This window comes from Notolepis coatsorum (genome assembly GCF_963971535.1).
Source record: "Notolepis coatsorum genome assembly, chromosome: 13".
In the NCBI taxonomy this organism is placed as follows: Eukaryota; Metazoa; Chordata; class Actinopteri; order Aulopiformes; family Paralepididae; genus Notolepis; species Notolepis coatsorum.
Genome location: NC_140177.1, coordinates 74362197 through 74385079, shown reverse-complemented (window position 1 = coordinate 74385079; position 22883 = coordinate 74362197).

The window sequence follows — 22883 nt, the reverse complement described above, 5'->3', positions numbered from 1 at the left end:
TCACCACGGTATAACACGGGAACGTATGGATGGAAAATGTAATCTTTTTCACATATTGAACGATAGATAGGTGATGTCAAATGGGCCATAGTATTGTATCCATAGCTATAATATAGAATATAGTTATAGCTCTACAAACAAGGTGACGGATCCCTATCTATCTAGTGGCAGCGTCGCTACAGACGGCTGTGGCTAATAGCTGGCACTGGAAGTGTTAACCCTATCAAAACAGAAGTCAAAGTGTATATTTTTAGTACTACATTTGTTTACCGATGTTTTTAAGATTTTCCTAAATTAAAAATGTATCGAAAAAATGCTAATTCTATCTCTCTTTTATCGTAAAACCATGAGGAAATGAGGAAATCCAGATTTAACACTGCCATTGGAAAGAGGAGCTTTTTTTTTTAATTATACAGTAGTTCATAATTCAATTTTGAATGTATAATTCAAATGGATTATAATTTATTACTGTATCTATAAATCCTTCTGTTTAATCATCTTCCCTTTATTAATTTGCTTAGATTTTTTACACTTGATCTCAAGAAGGTTCTGAATGAGCTCAGTGAGCGAAATCAGAAGAACCTCAATTATAACATGGTGTTATTCACCGGCAAAGATGCAAACAAATCATAATTTATATTGTCCTTTGTTTCATCAAAATTCAATCAAGCCTAGTAACAGACACAATATTTCTGACACTGGGAATACATACCCCCAGGTCCCTATAGATGTTCCTAGATACATGCAAATTGACCTTGTAGAAGTGGAGCAATCTTCCATTTACTTGGGCATGTACCTTTAGGCGAAATCTCTGAAAATAGGGCTACAGCTTAAGAAAGCTGTGTCAAATGAAGAGATCGCCATTGGTGGCTATAATGTTTTTAGATCAGATCGAGTGAATAAAGCAGGGTAATTGCGATCTACAGGTGAAATCCCTCTACAACAGAACTGTCACCCTGTCCTTGACTAAAGCCAAATACTTTGAACTATTGGAAGTCAAAGTGAACAGTTGATAGCCTATCAGTGAGCTGGATGCAATCCTATGGCTAGGGTGACCAGACGTCACGCATTGCGCGTGATTGTACAGCATTCCTGTCTCCTTTCACGCGTCACGCATATTGAGACCATGTCCCGCATGATTGGTTGTCATCCGCGCTAACGCCCCCCCCCCCCCCCCAGCCAAAGTGAAAGAACCTCTATGCGTCGCGTAACGTTACTAGTATCTGACCGCGAGTGACACCGCATCCTGGGCATCCAGGCGACATGAAAAACAAGTCCCAACGGCGCATTTCTGGAGACTAATGTTATGTTTTGACAACAGATGTTTTGACAAATTGCTTGTATTGCCACCCATACTTGCAAATGTTTTATTGCACTTGTGGCAACGTGCGTTGTCTTCGTTTTGTTCTCTCCGCCATGATAATAATAATAATAATAATCAGCGCAGAGCTCGGTCTGTGTCCTCAGCGCTTCAAGGCTTCAAGCGCTGAGGACACAGACCGAGCTCTGCGCTCATTATTATTATCATGGCGGAGAGAACAATGAGCGCAGAGCTCGGTCTGTGTCCTCAACGCTTCAAGCGCTTCAAGCGCTGAGGACACAGACCGAGCTCTGCGCTCATTATTATTATTATTATTATCATGGCGGAGAGAACAATGAGCGCAGAGCTCGGTCTGTGTCCTCAGCGCTTCAAGCGCTGAGGACACACACCGAGCTCTGCGCTCATTATTATTATTATCATGGCGGAGAGAACAATGAGCGCAGAGCTCGGTCTGTGTCCTCAGCGCTTCAAGCGCTGAGGACACAGACCGAGCTCTGCGCTCATTATTATTATTATTATTATTATTATTATTATTATTATTATTATTATTATTATTATTATTATTATTATTATTATTATCATGGCGGAAATATATTTGAAAGATGACAGCCCACCCCACGGCTCCTACCTCTCCCTCCACCACCAGCCTCCCAGCCAAGCCAAGTCCCTTCACCCTAGCAGCTAGGAGGGGGGCGTACTAGCGTAGGTCAGTGGCCAATCAGAGCGCAAAACAAGAACCCGGAAACACGAACGCGTTGGTAAAAGCATAGACGCGACAGGGACAGTCCACCAAAAAAAGGGGAGGGGGCTGCACTGGGGGGGGGGGGGTGTCCCACATTGTCCCTCACAAACATACCCTTTGTCCCACATTTGGTTTATTGGGATCTGGTCACCCTCTGGAGGTGAGGCGTCTATGCCTTCTACAACGCTGTTCGGTTTCCAGGTTCCTCTGATTGGCCACTAAGCCCACGTGATCCTACGCTAGCATGCCCCCCTTATCGCCGCCAGTTATCGTTTCAAGTTTCAAGTTCAAGTTTCTTTAATAGTTGTCATACAGAAGTACAGAATACTTTTATACAAAATGCTTCTTACTGTTGCGCTCCAGAGACTGTGCAAGACAAGATAAGTATGAAATAAAATAACATAGTAAAATTAGAAGTAAAAAAAATTAGGTCACAGTGTTCAGTTTAGACATATGTACAATGTTCGATGCAGAATAGACGTAGTTACCATACAATATACAATATACAATACTGTGCAGTGTACTAATATACAATACTATATAGTGCAAGGCAGAAATGGAGAAATGGGACGAGGTGCAATTTAGGTACAATTCACAGTAGGTTTACGCCCGCTCATGTGCATGAGCCGCGACAAGCCCCTTCAATGACAGAGCTCTCATATTTGCGAATGCATAAACTATATCTTAAATCATGGCTATGTGTCTATATGGCCGTCGCTTATCAATGACTTGTTTTGTTTACATCAGGGTGAACGCTGTTGCATTCGCAAATATGAAAGCCAGCAATACGCAGCTCCAGTTAACCTAATTTATACCGTAACAAATCATTAAAAAAATATACCGTTAACTGGAATATGTTGTTTCTTTACACATATGTTGGATTATGTAATTGGTTTGTCATGACAAACCAATAAAAAATCGCTACTTTACATCAGGGTGAACGCTGTTACGCTGCCACCACCCACTTCAATGACAGAGCTCTCATATTTGCGAATGCATAAACTATATCTTAAATTATGGCTATGTGTCTAATATGGCCGTCGCTTATCAATGACTTGTTTTGTTTACATCAGGGTGAACGCTGTTGCATTCGCAAATATGAGAGCTCTGTCAATTGATCTTAAATTATGGCTATGTGTCTAATATGGCCGTCGCTTATCAATTGACAGAGCTCTCATATTTGCGAATACTGTGGGCTAGATCCACAAAGAATGAATTGCACGGTGCTACTGCACCCTTACTTACAATTCATTATGAATTGAAAATGGGGGACCCTGATGTAAACAAGACGAAAGTCTTTCTCTGGTCTGCATCCCCTTAACAATTGTGTGTATTGAGCCGTACTGTATTGTACCCATTCTGCAATCTATTAATAACATTTTCATTCAATCAATCACCTGCGCAGTGATTGATAAAAATAAAAATGTATTAACAGATTGCAGAATTGGTAGAATAATAGAATAATATAAAATATAGTGTAAGCACTCACAAACGCAGCCTTCTCTCCATTAAACAGAACGATGGCAGACAACGGCTCAATTCCCGGAAGGGGCGTGGCACCCAATGTGTTAATGAATATAACTCATCAGTTTCGTCAACATAAATAATCCAATAAGGGCACGGTTGGTACGAAAGTGATAATAATACTATAATATTAGTGTAGCCTAATCTTTAGCCTAATCTGCAACTGTGAAGAAAAACCCCATTGGTTTAAACAGAATTAATAGACACATACAATTTATTTTTTTTATTATTATTAACGTTCGAACGTTTGGGCTCAGCCCTAATATATATAAGAGCATGCAAGGACCATGTGCAGGGTCCACAGGCAATGTGAAAGCAATTTGCGACTGATCAAAATGAGATTAGATTAAATTAATTAATTTAAAATTAATTTGGCATCCAACCAGAGTGCAAATGCAACAGTGCAATAGTAATATACAACTTATACAGGTGATTAAACTGGGTATAAAATATATTAATTAGTACTACTGGGTAATAGTGCTAATCAGATGTATGTGATGTACAGAGTGTGGTAGTAAGTCATACTGGCCAGCAGCGTAACTAGTAAGAGTAGATAAGGGATATGTACAGATATATAGTATCTAAAGATATGTCCATCGTGACTGTGGATATTACTCATGGACTTCCATTACATAGGCCTATCATATTACTGTCACAAGTAAATCACCGACTGCTTTGGACAAAGCTGAGATATCATGAAATAGAATGGGAAACCTTGAATGAATAGTCGGTGTGTGTTTCCACGTTTAGAAAACATACTTGGGTGCATGGACATGGGAACAGAATAATGATGTTGTTTTAGTGGATTTATCTATGCATCAGGCTAAGAACCTGACCAAAGCTTAGAGGTCCAGTCAGTTCCTTAGATAAGTAATAGCCATGCAAGCACAGTGCATGTGCTGTAATTCAATGGAGGGTCTGGCCTTCAGATTTCTTTATATTCATGCTAATTGATGCAACAGGGAGCAGGAGTTCACACCAATAGCTATCAGTAGCTTGGGGTTCACGGACACCTAGTTGATACAAATACCTGTGTACCACAAAGGAACAATAGCCCCCATTATACTGCCCACCAAGGAAACATGTCCATTTAAAATGTCAAAAAGAAAAGAAACTGTTGTGATAGGTATTTTCAGTTCATTTAATGTCTAATATTTTACATCCAGCTCCTCTGGTCACTATGAGTGCATAGATATCTGGAATGTGCCAGGAGACCAAGTCAAACCAGGTACTTAGGAATAGAAATGCATTGACCTGTGTGACCTGTGTGACCTAATGTGCATGCATGGCTATATCGGCCTCCGGCCACAGGCCACTGAGGAGGAGCAAAGATGGACATATTATCAGATTCAGCAACAGCTCACATATACCCCCACATATGACCATATACGACCAAGCCTGTCTGATCATCCCATTTTAACCAGTGGCTTGCTAAATTTGGAACCCACATAGTATTTAAGCCATGATTGTGTCATCATTCTAGAGCCTTGCAGCCCCCATGGAGGGCTGTGGTCTCCAGGACTGTTCCTTGTTCTCTGTGTGTTCCTGTCAATAAATACCATCGATTGACTTCACCTTCGTCTCCTGAATATCTGTCCAGCTGGCTCATCATATCAATCCAAAGAACTCAGTTTTATACTACAGTTGCGAGGGTACAGAGTTGTATTGACTCAGGAATGTGCTCATCATCAACTACATGGTCCCTCTCCAACCTGGATACAAAGAGGTCAAGCTGAAAAAACACATGCATGCGCTTGTTAGGGGTTATATAATGTACAGCATACATACTATGAGATGGTTGTGACTATCGATTAAATTCAAATGTTCCAACATAGTGGCATGCATAGGTGAAATAGAATCTTCTTTATGCATGAGTGAATGTCAGTGAGTGAATGTTGTGAAATAATCAAGTCGGGCCTTTACCCAAATTGACACCTATATATCTGACTATATTCAATATCCAAATTGTCAAGGTTATCATTAATATCCATCCAATAATGAAAGGTAGAAGACATCTTTCAACGGTTTATTCCAAGTGAATCAAGTATAAGTTACAGACAGGAGACGTTGCAAGCAAATTACATTGCAATGGGCAGAGATCCTATATACATTCTGCAAGGAACAGGAAGAACCAAGCTTCCTTTCTGTTGTCACTGCCGCACGAATCCCACCGGGGCGCGGGCGTAAGCACGTGCGGGTTTCGTGCGAGAACAGGACACGAGTCGCCCGCCCGCACACGGCCGGTGGGAACAGCGACGCCTGTTAACATGGGAGCGAAAGTGAAGGACCTCACACCCACGCCTGGTGGGATTTGTGCATAAGCCAATGAAGATGCTTCGGTAACACTTTATAATAACACTCAGTTATAAGACCTTTATAAGGTCATTTTAGATAATTAACTAATCATGAACAAATCATTTATATACATTCGTAAATTATTATTCAATTATTTATAACTATATTTGTATAACATTTACAAATTAGTTCTACATTATTTATAACTCATTATCAACATTGTTTGTACTTGATTTGTTCATCATTAAATAATTTAGTTTGATGTGTAGTAACACATTTGTAGATGCTTTGAAAAATGGATATGAAAAAACAACTATACTGTACCTCCATTTATTTGTTCATGTTCAACAAATTATTTGTTAAGATATTCATAAAACATCTATAAATCATTTGCAGATGCTATTGTGTGCCCTAATCTAAAGTGAAGCCTATTCATCATTAACACATGTCTAATAGTTTGTTTATTTGTGGACTTTCATGAATACACACGAAGAAATTACCAGACTTGTCTTTTCATGTTTAACAAATGATTTCTTAAGACATTCATAAAACATCTATAAATCATTTGCAGATGCTATTGTGTGCCCTAATCTGAAGTGAAGCCTATTCATCAAATGTCTAATACAGTTAATTATTTGTTTACTTTTTCATCACCTGTTACAAATGTTGTAGACAGCTTTCAGATACACCCTTCTTTGTGACATCAAACAGTGACAGAATTAGGACTATAGATAAATGCAATTTTATTAACATATAAAATACATGTGCATAACATTATAGTGCAACGTGGGGGGCACTAGGAGCCAGGAGTACCCTGGCCAGGTATTGACAGAGTATGTAGAGGAAGTATCACACGAGTGAGACTTGACTTCGATGTGTGTTGCCGTCTGTTGAATGGAAGCATGACACATTAGCAGAGCCAAGTTATTCGTGCTGCCCCATGCTTTTAAGGTATGAGCAGGCTAAACACCTTTTTTGTGGTTAAATCTATTCCATAATTTCCGACCTACAACTCTTATATGTTGTGTAGACGTACTTGATGTGGTGGGTCGATAACGTTACATTTGAATTATGTGTTTGTTCCTAATGTGTGCTCAGTATATTGCGGTATGTGATGATGACACGAGGGTAATAATTATTTGTATTTTCAGGCTGTATAGGCGCTGACACTGAAAATACAAATAATTATTCATTTGTTATGATAAGTTATTTTTATTTTTTTTAAGTTCAATTGTTAAATGAAAAGACAAGTCTGGTAATTGCTTCATATTCATAAAAGTCCACTAATAAACAAACTATTAGACATTTGTTAATGATGAATAGGCTTCACTTTAGATTAGGGCACACAATAGCATCTGCACATGATTTATAGATGTTTTATGAATGTCTTATTTTGATCCACTTTTTCTCCCCATTTTCTATTTTTCTCCCATCCCAATTTCGTGTATCCAATTCTTCCCTCCCCTGTCTTGAACGTTGCTAGACTATGCCTCCCACAGGTCGGTTGTAGTGAGGACAGAAGTCCTGCATCACGTGTCCCCTCCGGTACATCTCAAACTCTCATTGGCATGGTGTAACGCGTGGGAGGCTCATGCTGCCCCCGTCACTTCCTGCTTCCGTCGCACCGGTGTCACCAAACTGACCTGTAGGAGTCGCTGTCCACAACATCAAATCCCCACCCATCAGCTTTCCCACCCTCTAACACTTGCCAATTGTGTTAGTATGAACGACCGGCCAGCCGGTAGCAACGCCGAGAGCTGGGCTCGATCCCAGCGTCTCCTGCGTTAGAGGCGAGCGCCTTTAGCACAAGCATAAAACATCATTGTTGTTTTAGGAATACAGTCATTTCCACAACTCTGACAGCCTGGTGGAAAGCCAACAAAATCACTGGTAACACACTAACCCCCTGTAAATACACCCCAATCTGGCACAACCCTGACTTTCAACTCGGCAAATCACCCATATACTTCCCAGCTTGGAAACAAAAAGGCATTACTCATCTTCACCACATCTTCACAGACAACAGCCTAATCACAAGATTTGACTGAAGGATACGGCATTGGGACAGACCAACACTTCCAATTTCTACAGCTGAAATCAATTTTGAAATAAAAAATTAACACAATTTTTTTTCACTGTGGTGTAGTGGTTAACACTGTCGCCTCACAGCAAGAAGGTTCAGGGTTCGATTCCCGCTTGGGGACCAGGTTTCCATGATGCCAGTTACCCAGGCGGGGTATCTCCCAGGCCTTTCTGTGTGGAGTTTGCATGTTCTCCCCGTGCTCGCAAGGGTTTCCCCCCCCCGATAAGATAAAACCCAATGGAAAAACATGGACAACAACAAGATCGCTAACGCTGTGGCGTCCTTGACGAAGACGGACAGGAGCACTTGGATTGGTCCCCTGGCGCGGCTCACGTTGTCGCCTGTCTGCTCCCGGCTGCCCTTGGGGGGGAGGGACGACAGGATGGGTTAATCGCAGAGACGAATCGCATGCATGCATCGCATGCATGCCGATTAATGACCTCTGAGCAGGTCCTAAATTATAATAATTTTGAAATAAAAAATTAACACTACACAGAATGATCTTGAACCACCTCCAATTATTATTAGCAATGAATAAAATAACATCACAGAAGAAAATATTTTCAAAAATATACAAAATACTGGCAAGCGCAGACACTACATTCCATCTCCCTTTCACAAAATGGGAACAGGACTTGGCTTTCTCTCCCAATGCCCTATCCTGGGAACAAATTTGCACCAACACATTCACAATGACTAACAACACTAACCTTCAATTAATCCAATATAAGGTGTTACACAGAGTACATATCACACAGCACAGGATGTTTCAAATGAGATTTGCAAGCACAGATGTATGCTCCCATTGCACCCTCAACACCCCAGACAACTATTTCCATGCCACCTGGCTCTGCCCACCTGTTCAAGACTTCTGGAATTCCGTCATCAATACACTATCCCGGGTCATGAGCTGCAGCATTCCTCTCTCCCCCTCCCTCTATCTACTTGGGGATACTACTGCTATCAATTTATTAGTCCAGAACACCAAACCCCTACTCGATTAGCTGTTGCCAAGAAAACTATCCTCTTAAACTGGAAGACATGAACAATTTGTAATACTGGGCAATGGTTGGGCCTTCTCTCAAATTACATATCACAGGAAACAATCTCAACCGTGGATCACATCAAAGTCTCACAATTTAATAACATCTGGGAATTGCTCCTAATCATAGGAGATTGACCTGTGAGCCATCCACTCCATAACCCACCCTTCTCTCAATCCCCCTCCTCACCCGCTACTTTACTTACTCCCCTCTCTGCCCCCCCCCTTTCCCTTGTCATGTGTATTCGTTGTTGTCCTTCATTGTCCTTAGTTGTAATTTGTTTGTCAATGTCTAGTCTGAGTTCCCCTCCTCCGAGAGGGCAATGAAATATATTTTTTTATATTTTTCTTATTTTACTACACTTTTTATTTAATTTTGTACTGTAAATAGTTAAAACGTATAATAAATAATAAAGTTGTCCCCCGAAGAGGGGGGGTGGATGGAGTGCCCTCAAAAAAGGTCCAAAAAAATCTACAAATACCTTAACAGGAAAATTCGCAGAGTAAAATTTACTCAAATTGAGTAAAATTTTACTCCCAAAAAGACAGTATTGGCTCCGAATCCAAATAGAGTCAAAATGACTCTTGTCACAGAGTTAAATCTTCAGAGTTATTTCTACTCCATTTAGTGTTAACATTTAACTCTACAAAATACCAATTTACTCCATTTAGCATAAAGTAAAAACAACTCTAACATCATTTCACTCAACACAGAGTTGTATTTACTCCGTAGAGTTGTGATCCCATCAATAGAGTTGTATTTGACTCTGTATAAGAGTAGTAATTGCCTCAATATAGAGTTATAATTCCCTCAATATGGAGTGTTATTTTAATCTATAGAGTTATTTTTCACTCAATATAGAGATATTTTAAGTTATATTTCACTCAATATAGAGTGGTATTTTAATCAATATAGAGTTATATTTCACTCAATAGAGTTATATTTCACTCAATATAGAGATATTTTAAGTTATATTTCACTCAATATAGAGATATTTAAAGTTATATTTCACTCAATATAGAGTGGTATTTTAATTAATATAGAGAATATAGAGTTGTAATTCCCTCAATATGGAGTTGTAGTTCACTCAATATAGAATAGATTTCACTCGATATAGAATATAATATTTCACTCAATATAGAGTGGTATTTTTATCAATATAGAGTTGTAATTCCCTCAATATGGAGTTGTAGTTCACTCAATATAGAATAGATTTCACTCAATATAGAATATCATATTTCACTCAATATAGAATTAAATAATAATTTACTCTGGAATAATACATTTAAAATAAACGGGGGCAAAGCAGAAATCAGTATTTAACAATGCACTTTTATTTGCATTTATTTACAGGCATATCCTTTGGGATGCAAACAGTTTTACAACAGCGTGTGAGAATCATGACTTCAAGGGGCGATCGATAGAAAAAAAGGTCATTAATAAAATAAGATTCATCAATAAGCTTGTGCAATCTTTGTTTTCAGTTGCCAAGAAATTTGAAATTCCTAGTACCTTGGACTTAAAGGTCTATGATGACTTAAAACACTGAAGTCGACAAGGAGGCATTTCAGTTAAAGAAACCAGACATGGGTGTGTTGGAGATTTGTTCACCCCAAGTTGCTTATTAACATGGAGCCTAGCCTCATCCAAAATGTCACACGGGTACTGTATATGTTTGTACTTTGAAATGATCTTTGTTTCTATACGCCCAATGTAATGTAACATAGTAAAAAAATTAAATAAAAACGCATCTGAGGAAGAACTTGCTTGGTGTGGATCCTTCCTAATCTAATGTGATCTTTTTACATTACACTTGTCACAAACATTCCTCTCTTGCTAATCACACTTGGTATATGTCTACGTGATTGTTAGATTCAGTGAGCCCCTCTGCAAACAACTCCATTATATACAAAAATCACCATGACTTCAAGGCTTCATGGGGAGAGTAATCGATAGAAAAAAGGTCATAAATAAAAGACAATTACATTTTGGCCTCTGTAAAGTGACAGCAGCATCTGCACCCTTTTAAAAAGGGATAGCTCACCCAAAAAAAGAAATCTACCAATTACACACCCCATGAATCCTTGAATTCATGGAGATTTGTTTGTTTGTCGCATTCCTGAGCCAATAATTCAAGCCAGTCATCAAATTATTGGCTCAGGAATGCAACAAAAAGAAATCACCATGACTTCAATTAAGGCTTCATGGGGAGAGTAATCGATCAATTACATGTTGGCCTCTGTAAAGTGACAGCAGCATCTGTACACCCTTTTAAAAAGGGATAGCTCACCCAAAAAAAGAAATCTATCAATTACACACCCCATGAATCCTTGAATTCATGGAGATTTGTTTGTTTGTCGCATTCCTGAGCCAATAATTCAAGCCAGTCATCAAATTATTGGCTCAGGAATGCAACAAAAAGAAATCACCATGACTTCAATTAAGGCTTCATGGGGAGAGTAATCGATAGAAAAAAGGTCATAAATAAAAGACAATTACATTTTGGCCTCTGTAAAGTGACAGCAGCATCTGCACCCTTTTAAAAAGGGATAGCTCACCCAAAAAAAGAAATCTATCAATTACACACCCCATGAATCCTTGAATTCATGGAGATTTGTTTGTTTGTCGCATTCCTGAGCCAATAATTCAAGCCAGTCATCAAATTATTGGCTCAGGAATGCAACAAAAAGAAATCACCATGACTTCAATTAAGGCTTCATTGGGAGAGTAATCGATCAATTACATTTTGGCCTCTATAAAGTGACAGCAGCATCTGTTCACCCCAAAGAAATAAAAGAAAACTAATAGTGTTCATCCCCAGTGCAATAGTTCAAGAGCTTAGTGATTTTCTCTTTTCCTTTTTTAAATCACAGGAAACAGTATGGAACAATAAATGAGCTTGAATCGTCATCACTGTATGACATCTGTATATCGAATGCTTTGTAAAACAAAAGCTCTTTGACATCAACTACATGAGGTCCATCTGTAGTACACACAACTTTAAATGCATAAAAATTGTCATCCAGAGACACGGTTTGTAGTGCAAATGTAAACAACAGTAACCTCTCATCTTTAAGAACAACACGGTGGATTTTGTGAAAAACTGGAACCTCACTAAGAACTTTAAGACAAACAACTAAACCTGGACGATACATATTTCCATGGTGTTTGGCCCATCTAACATTTAACACCTTGGTGTCACTTGGTACCTGAAGAGTCTCCGCTATCTCACAGCCTCTGTCCATCACATTTAATGCTACCATTTTACTTGGACCAAGCACCAGTCTGTTGGGATCAAATGTCTGCCAATTGTATGCTACTTGACTTTGGTGTTTCTTTGCCAACGTTTTAGTTATATTTTTGAAGCTTTTTAGTTGTTTTTATAAAGAAATTATGCTTCGCTTCATAGCGCATGCACCAGACATGCAAAAGTGGTCCAATTTTACGAATACATGTAGGATAGTGCACCATAAAATGATGCTTTGGTAGTAGCCTCCTGTTGGGAAACAAATGCTTGAATAACCTGTGGTGCTCTGCAATCAAGTGTTTTAAATAAATAGTAATGCCAGTTGATAACCTGGGAGAAAATACAATATCTGCTATTTGAAGCAACAGCAGAAGCAAATACCAGTGTTGATCATTTGGACAAACCAAGTCTCCAAAGATAAGTGGTAGATTGCGAAGTAAACACCAAGATTGGATTGCATTTAACCCCAAGTCATTTGAGGTCTCTACTAACTTCAATGCAGGTGGCTTGTTGTTTTGTTCCAGGTAACCATAGTTAAAGCTCTTAATTCTCAAGTCTATTTCCTTTGATGTTGTGTAGTTTTTAATCAAGTGTAGTATTAGCAGTTTCATTTCATATTGTGCCACGCCCTCCAAGATATCATGCATAATATCGACAGAGAAATTGTCACATGTATTGAAGTACTGCAAGGAATTTAGAATGCAAGAACGTTTAACTCCCATCACATAGGGAAGACCAATAGTAGTCTCCATTTTTTGGCAGTGTTCTGCATGAAGTGCTCGAGTTCGCATAACTATCTTGGGTGAATCTTTTTTGAATTCTGTCTGAAAGTCCTCTTTCTCAGCAAGACAAAAGCGGCAACAATATCTGGCACTGAATGATTCTACGAAACCAAACAAACCGTGAATACCAAGGTTGTCACCTGTAACTTGGACAATAGTTCCATACACTGGCTGATCATACAATGGGACCTTAATTCCATCCTTCTCCAGTATTTTAATATCTTCCACAAGTGGAGCAAGTATTTTAGAAAAGCCATGTGTTTTAATGTCTTGGGCATGGAATAAAGCGACCAAATGAATATTAAGCAGAATTGAGTTGTACTTTGGAGAAAAATTACGCAAGGTGAAATAGATTGCTCCTAATTTATGTATTCCCTTTTTACTCCCCAACGGATTCGCGCATTCAAAATCATCATAGAAAAGCTGCACCTGAATTGCATGCTTCTGTTTTGAAAATAGAGGATGACTCTTGAAAAACTCTCCATCACACAAGTCATTAAGAAGATCTTCTCTTAAACTGGAATCACTCTGCATCATCTCTTCCATATTAGGGTGTTTGTAAATAAAGTCTAATGTTTTCAAAATTGGGATATAAACACATTTATCAGTAACAACAGCCTGATCATAAGTTCCAGTAGTCCGATTGCGCAAATCTTGTACCAAGGACATATTCAACTGGGTCTACCCTTCCCCACTTCTCTGTAAAATATTGCCTTCTCTTAGTTTCAGAATTTAAGATACAAAAGGGATTTTCAATTTCTTCAAAACACTGATCAATTTTACACTCAACCTCACTTTACTTTACTTCCTGTAAAGATAGACACTGCTTCACATATTGTTTTGCTTGATTATGGATATCATCAACAATCACTTCCATTGAAGTTACCAAAGAGTTGATTATTGTTTCACCTACACCTGCCACTTTAAGTTCAGCTACTGTTGCAGCACAGCTGTCTACAAGACTATTATTAAGAAGGACTGGAAGGACTGGGTCAGAAGGGGCACTGCCTGATGGAAAGTCATCAACATAACTTTCAGCTAAATGTTCAGCTGTAGTCAGAGCGGCCTTCACCAGGATCATCACATGGTTGATGACGTGCTTTAAGATGCTTTCGAAACCCAGAAAAAGTGCAAAAGACATGTAAACAACCAGGCTGACCACATTTAAGACGAAGTGTCCTTCCTGAACAAAGTCTGTGGATCATCCTCAAGTGCCTCATCAGTGAATTGGCATTTGCCTGAGAGTTTTTGCAAATGAAACACAACATCTTATCAAAAAACACTGGAGCATCAGAGGCCTCAAGATAAAATATCTTCTCAGTATCAAAAGTCTGTGCAGCATCAGAGGCCTCAAGATAAAATATCTTCTCAGTATCAAAAGTCTGTGCAGCATCAGAGGCCTCAAGATAAAATATCTTCTCAGTATCAAAAGTCTGTGCAGCATCAGAGGCCTCAACATAAAATATCCTCTCAGTATAAAAAAGAAATCAGTGCAGCATCCGAGCCCTCATCTCTTTAACCCTGGGGTTGACATTAGTGGTAGCAGCATCGATCTTGTAAATGGCGGTTTGCAAGAAGTTGTACATATTGGCCAGATCCCGGTTGTATGAGGTACCAAAGACAAAATGAGCTTTGAAAAGCTCAACAAAAGAGGCAAGAGAGTCTGGTGACTTACAAGGGATTGCATGTTTGTCAATCACAATGAAGTACTTGTGAATCACACTCCTCTGGGTCCCCACAGCAAGCAGATAGGGTTGAAGGCTCTCCGTGATGCTGTCCAAATGCCCCTGGATACTGGTCCCAGTCTGTGACAAGAGAACTTCATTAGTCTTGCTATTAAAATTAGTCACGGTTTGCAAACAGTGGTCTTTGCATGATTTCAATCATGCAGGTCAATATCAGGGACAGAACTAGGGATGCACGGTAATTATCAGGCCGATATCAGCAATTATGACGTCATCCCGATAAAAGTATTGATAGCTCTGATAATAAAAAAAATATATATATTTTTTTTACTTTTTTCTTTTCATGTCAACGTTCACACGCACAATATATGCTTATTTAGGATTTGACTTGATTCAACAACAAAGCAGTCGGGGCAATGGCAAGCCAAAAACGGTCGAAAATGTGGTTATTTGAAGTTTGGATTTTTTTCTTCTCACAACTGAGGTAGGTAGATTACATTTTTAGAGACTAAAGTACCGAAAAAGGTACCGTTGGGTACCGGTATCGATTCACAGGTACCGGTACCGTATCGGTTCAAATGTGAACAGCATCCCTACTGACAAAGCACAATACCTGTTGGTTTTTAGTTGTTCAGGGAAACACATTGTTAATGACATTGACGGATTGTGAATTTTGTGATCGACTCAAATTATATTTATTTGGAAAAATAAATATAGTCACTTTATTTGAAGAGTCAAAACTGTTCTCTTGGCTTTGTTTTGTTCATATAGTAACGCTCATGTCATGATAAATCTGGTTAGGTCAAAACTACAGGAATATACATAAAAAAATAAATAATTATAATACAATAAATATATATATCGGTTATCGGTATCGACCTTGAGGAGCAGAAAGTTATCGGTATCGATATCGGGGTCAACAAATCAATATCGTGCACCCCTAGACAGAACAGTGATCCTTCTTATACTTTAATTTAACTGTAACTAGGGATGCTCGATATTGGCTTTTTTACCGATATACCGATATTGTCCAACTCTTAATTTCCAATACCGATATCAACCGATACCGATATATGCAGGGTTTCCCCCCCAAAAAACTGAATAATTTCAGGTAATTAACATTACATATGTCTTGTTGTGGAATTAACATAACATTATGCATACTTTTGACAATAAATAAAATCAGAATTTGTTCTTACTTGCCTGGGTAAATAAAGGTTGGTTATAGAAATGTAAACATTTATTATTTTTTTTTTTTACCGATACCGCTATTTTCCTATATCACATTTTAATGCCAATATCGGCCGATAATATAGGCAACTGTAACCTTACCTTTATGAACTTCACAAGGGAGTCAATGGCTTCTCTGGCTGAGAGCTTTCCCGGTCTCTTGTTGCGGCCCTGAGGTGATGGTGGCATGAGGTGGACAAGGAGCAAGAGGGAGGACATCTCACTGTCTCATCCTAAAAATAAAAAAAATTAAATAAAAAAAATCAGAAATACATTTGACTAAAAGCTGTGTTTCCATTTGTTTAAAAAACAATTCACCCTTCCATTATTATATTCCTTTAATTCAAGCATACCATTGTTCAGTTCTATTGTGTCTGTTGTGGATTCAGCATTCTGAAGCAGGTCTTGAAGGTCGCCGGTCTGGGTGAGGCCACGGCTTTGTTCAAGGACTTTCTGCCTGCAGAAAGTAGGCCACTTCTCCAGGAACTTCACCAAACATCAGACTGAAATCCTGCTCAATCTGCAGACAAGATGGAATAAAACATGGTTGAAATTTTTTTGTCATACATTGTTAAATAGTAGGGCTGACCCCTATTAATCGATTAGTCGACTAATCGGTCGAAAGGGGCCGTAGTCGACTGGCCAACCTCTTAGTCGAATATAATATTATAAAAAAAAATATATATATATATATATTATAATTTTTTTCAAAAGAAAAGAGGCATAGAAGCGTGGCTAACGCTAATGGCAGGCATACCAGAGGCTAACTGCCTACGAAAACAGGCACAGAGGCACTGAAAGAGGATTTCATCAGTGGACCAATTGTATGCTTTTGCAGAGGACAAGAAGCCTTCAGTCGACTCCTTCAGACATTAAGCACCCCCCAAAGCCCAAATGGAATGATAAAAAAATATATATATATATATATTTTTTTTTTTTTTTTGACAATCCTAGTCGACCATCCAAATCCTTAGTCAGGGACAGCCCTATTAAATAGGTTCACCCTATGACCAGGGATGTGATCTAAATTGTTTAAAAAGGTCATTTTAAATTTCAGTTAGACTTTAATGCAAGCCACATACCATTCCTGTGATGTCTAGGAATCGTGGAAAGGTGGTGAATATTTCAGAGGACTTAATTGGGTCATGCACCATTTCTTGGCGATGGGTGAAGGTCTGTTTCATCTTCTCCTTGATGATTGCTTCATCTGTTGTATGCTTCATCAGTGCACTGGCCTCACGAAACTGGGTGTCTGTGGTTAGCTGGTTTTCCTCACAGAAGGGGGCTCTGTCGCCAGAATTTGGACCACCTGTAACAGTGTAGAAACCACACATACTGCTGCAATACTTTCCAGTGATATGCATTTACTATAATGATCCATCTTCACAGTTGCTAGATAAACAGTGGACTGGGACAATCAAAATTACATACCGATCAGTGGCTGAACATTACGGCTCTTCTTTTGTCCCTCTGATGCTACTTTTTGAAGTGATTTCACCCTCCATGCCAGAAACCCACTCCCATATACTGGATTGTAATACTGCTCCTAAAACACAAGAAGTAAAGAGAAAAAAAAAGTGTTATTTGGTTTAAATGGGCATGTGTAAATGTGTTTATTTCTCTCCTTAAAACTTAACACATGCCCTTCTCTGAAGAATTGCTAAAATCAAGGTCAACAGGTAGGACATCTGTGGTTCTGAAATTTTGAGGTTAGGAGAAATGGTCAGCATACAGAAATGTTAACAAATATTTAGTTGAAATCGTACTCCGCACAGCCCTATTTTAAGCAATTCCAGAGAAGTGAGGAGTAAAGGGGTTGGTGTTTTATGTACCATGCATGTGATTGGATAATGTTATGCATAATGTTGTGTTAATTCCACGACAAGAGATATGTAGCCTAATGTTAATTACCTGAAATTATTCCTTTTGGGGGGGGGGGGGGTGAAACCCTGCATATATCGGTATCGGTTGATATCGGTATTGGAAATTAAAGAGTTGGACAATATCGGTATATCGGATATCGGTAAAAAAAATGCCAATATCGAACATCCCTAGAAATTATATAACAAGAATGACCTATAAACATAATAATTGTTAGACTAGAAGTCTTTATTTGTCATGCAGTTTTAACACACACACGCAAGATGGGCGACCCACAGGAACACACACACACATGCACTGAGTCGCCGATGAAATGTCTCTCTGCACTTTTCCCTGATGTACTTACATATCCCAAATTGCCCTGGGGATCGGCCAGGTATGGGAATAAGGCAGTGATGCCCTTTGCATAGTCTTCTTTAACACGCCTTGAAGGACTCGTCCTACAGTGCACACATACACAAGTATGAGATCCAAACAAAAGTATTGCTGTGCCAATGCCTTCTGCACAATCTATGTAAAGCGCTTTGGATAACCATTTATCATTTACCAATTCTGCAAAAAGGAGGATCTTAGTAAAAACCAAAAATGTGTATTGGGTGCGTAATGTTTAGATGACAACATACCCATGCTCTTTTGCCATGTGCGCAACCAATATCTTCACCATGTCGCGTCTTCTGGTATCCGTTAGGGTTTTTGTCCGAGCATAATCGGCAATGATCCTCTCTCCTCCAGCTGTGTCCCTCAGAATCTGTTCAGTCATCTAAGCGGGAGTAAAAAAGGGGGGGGGGACACACACATGGATAGACAGTCATATTTTTAAGCATTGTTCCCACAGGCCCCTAAATTTGGTGGCCAAGTATATTTAACCCTTTCACTGCCACACTACAGAAGGTTAACCCTTTACTATCACACTACTGACGGTTACCGTCGGTAGTGTGATAGTAAAGGGTTAACCTTCTGTAGTGCGGCAGTGAAAGGGTTAACCTGCTGTTGTGCGGCAGTGAAAGGGTTAAGGTGACAAATGTAAACCATGACCCCCCCCCCCCCATTTTCTCCCCAATTGTACTTGGCCATCCCCAATGCCCATGCTACCCCTTTATCAGAGTCACCATCTCCATTTCAAACAGTCATATGCAAAGCTTACCAGAGTGATACGAGTCAGGTCAGCACTGTTTCTTGGAGCAGGACTAGACTGCAAAATGATGGTGTCATCAGACTCCCCCTCATTGTCTGCACCAGAGCTGAGAACGGAGCTTTGGCTGGAGTTGCTTGCAGAGGTCCTCACTGAATCTAACAATCATGTAGACAAATAAGTGTGATTAGATAGGAATGTTTGTGACAAGTGTAATGTAAAAAGGCCACATTAGATTAGGAAGGATCCACACGTTACATTGGGCATATATACAAAGATCATTTCAAAGTACAAAAATATACAGTACCTGTGTGACATTTTAGGTTAGCCAGGACACGTGTAGCCTTTTTACAACGCATCCGCGTTTCCGGCGCTCTGATTGGCCAGGTCATGTGCCATGTGCGCCCAATAGCGTGTTTGCCCATTTCTGCGTCGAACAGCCTGCAAACTACCTGGCGTTCTATCGCCATGCTCTAAGACAAACTCTAACCTTAACCAACTTCGAAGAGTGCCCTTAACCAGTGTAGAAACTTGCCGTCCCACGATTGCCGCTCATGTCACATGACCTGGCCAATCAGAGCGAAAAAAACGGGAACCCGGAAACGCGGATGCGTTGTAAAAAGGCTTCAAGCAGCCAGGACTGTATGGATGAGGCTATAAGGCTCCATGTTAGCAACTCACATTCAGGATTTGAGTCTTGGGGTGAACAAATCTCCAATACACCCAGGTCTGGTTTCTTTAGAAGAAACTGAAACGCCTCGTCGTCGACTTCAGTGTTTGAGTCATCATAGACCTTTAATTCCAAGGTACTAGGAATTTCAAATTTCTTGGCAACTATAGACAAAACAAGATTGCACAAGCTTATTGATAAATCTGTTGTGCAATTTATTTAATTTGTATTAATTAAAATGTCATAAAATGGGATATTAAAATAGCCACTGAAAATTTTATCATATGAGGAAGATTGACAGCCTTAATTGACATACTTAAAACCGGTTCCTGACAGGCAGCGAGCGTGCAAACTGGAGACGAAATCGTGCGTGACACTGTCCTGATATGAGGCGGCGCGTGTCCGGGTGTGTCTGTGTGTGTGTTACCTGGAAGCACACGGGGGCAAAGCAGCCTGCGATTCTTGACCAATAAAAAGTGTTTAGGGGTGTGACTCGGCCGCGTAATCGCTCAACTAGAGACACAGCGAGCGAATATTTGAGGGGGGAACGACATCGCCGCTCAGTTCGCTGTCGCTCGCGGCAGGTCAGGATAGTCTGATTGAAACGAATACATTTTAATCATTTTCGCAATCACGCTCGCTCGCGTCGCTGCCTGTCAGGAAGGGGTGTAAGACATTGATTGGTTCACTCTATCCTAAATAAAATGGATTGTGCTTTGTACTGTAGGCCTACAGCTTAAATTAACATGCAGGGAAAGCCTAAACTGATACCCAGTATGTTGTTGCATAGGGCAGTGGTTCTCAAACATTTCATGTCAAGGACCCCCCAAATTGACAATTAGCCCACAGACCCCCATTTGAAAAGATGTGCCATGGACCCCCATAAGACAATATTTGTACGGCTCTAGCAGTGATTCTCAACCATTTTAATTCCAAGGGCACCCATTTAATGGCATTTGTATCTTTGGGACCCCAATTTATATTGTAAAATCAATGTTAATTTAACTCTTGACGGTGTACAATGGACGTTGGGGTCCATTTGTACACCGTCAGAGTTACAGACCAATAAGGGTCCATTTGGTTCCTAACTATCAAGGCGGACGCCATTTTGAGAACCAACGGCACGCTGTGCAAAATGTTTCACTCACCACACTCCAAAAAAGTTGTGAAGGTCAATTGGCCCTCAAAACAGATGAATTTCTGCCGGTCAATGTGTTTAACACGTACTGTACAGCCTGCATCTGATGGCAAATAAATAATAACAGTTACTAAGATGATACATATAGGGCACAACAACTCATGCATTATGAGGAGTGTTACAATTAGAAAATATTACAAAAGCACCATACAGTAAATTTCGCTGAGTACATTTTACTCAAACTGAGTAAAACTTTACTCACGTCTTGGGCTCAAATTGACTCAGTTGAGTAAAATTTACTCTGTGAAATTTACTGTGAGGCTATCTAGTTCCACAAGTTTCCATTATATTATACATGGAGGCAGAACACACATACCTAACATTACGGTGATGGAGCGTCTCACAAATCTTTGTGCACGTGCACCCGTTAACGAGCGACAGTGAAAAGTGTCTGGGCGGAAACAAGCGCTAACAGTTTGGTTCCGCATTAAGACTAAAGAGTCAATCCACAATCTAGAGGCGAATTGTTGGGCATTCATTCAAATTAGTCAACCCAGTACAATGGTTCAAATAAACACTTGTTGAACCGAACAGTGCGTCAAATTAACTTGTTATGTCCATTTACCGCTAGTAAAACAGTCAACCTACAGCACATCGCGGCAAATTTACGTGACTCTATTTAGAGTAAAACACACGTTGTCTCTGCCACCGTTTCAGCAAAATCCGCCAACATGTAACATATAATTGTTCCATCTCCTGTACTATGTCTACTTGTCTTGTATGTTCTTAATACGTCAGTTTTTGTATGGATATAGTTATATCACTACTTTTAACAACAGCCTACAGGCATGGTCTACAGGTATGGTCTCAGGCCTATACAGGTATAGCCGCATGCAGGTGAAAATTAGCTTCTGGCTAACACTAGCTCATATACATTTTACATGAAAACCGACATGTTGATTAATGTGCACTGTCCCTGATAGCAATACTGTTGATAATTGAATACTCGTGTTGCACCGACGTACCTGTTCTTAAGTTATTGTCCATAAAACTGTAAAACGTTTATTTAATAGCGTGCGTGCTAGCAGCTAACATGCTAACATCGTGATAGATGGCTCTGTGGCTTAGCTGTAATGTACGGTGACTCTATTTAGAGTAAAACACACGTTGTCTCTGCCACCGTTTCAGCAAAATCCGCCAACATGTAACATATAATTGTTCCATCTCCTGTACTATGTCTACTTGTCTTGTATGTTCTTAATAAGTCAGTTTTTGTATGGATATAGTTATATCACTACTTTTAACAACAGCCTACAGGCATGGTCTACAGGTATGGTCTCAGGCCTATACAGGTGGAAATTAGCTTCTGGCTATACACTAGCTCATATACATTTTACATGAAAACCGACATGTTGATTAATGTGCACTGTCCCTGATAGCAATACTGTTGATAATTGAATACTTGTCCATAAAACTGTAAAGCGTTTATTTAATAGCGTGCGTGCAAACGTATAGCAGCTAACATGCAAACATCGTGATAGATGGCTCTGTGGCTTAGCTGTAATGTTGCAAATTAGTTACACACATTGCTGTTTAATAAATTAACAAATAACAATAATAATCTTACCTGGTATTTGGCATCCAACTTGATCCAAGAGAAGGAAAATATCGCTGTATTGCGCTCTTGCTGCTATACACCTGAGCTTGAAGCGACGACTTGCCGAGAGAGAAAGATGGCGTCGTCACCTTTGGAAATTATATTGATAGTAGGCGTGACCAATGCTGTATTACTCCAATAGAAACTCTTCTGGAACTTTACTCTCACTCTATTGGCCACAGGCAATGATTATGCCCCAAATGGAGTAAATATGACTACTTAAGAGGAAAATAATAACTACGTAATAATTACTCTGGGAAAATGACTCCCCAGTTTTTCCTGTGGGGTCTTATAACTGAGTGTTATTATAAAGTGTTGCCGATGCTTCTTCAGAAATAGGATCAGAAACAAGACTGACAGAAGACCAAATAAAGAAATAAGTAGTCAGGTCAGCTAGTTAGGGTTGGATTACAACATTTTTAGAACACAGAGTATCGTCTCCTAACGGGAGCG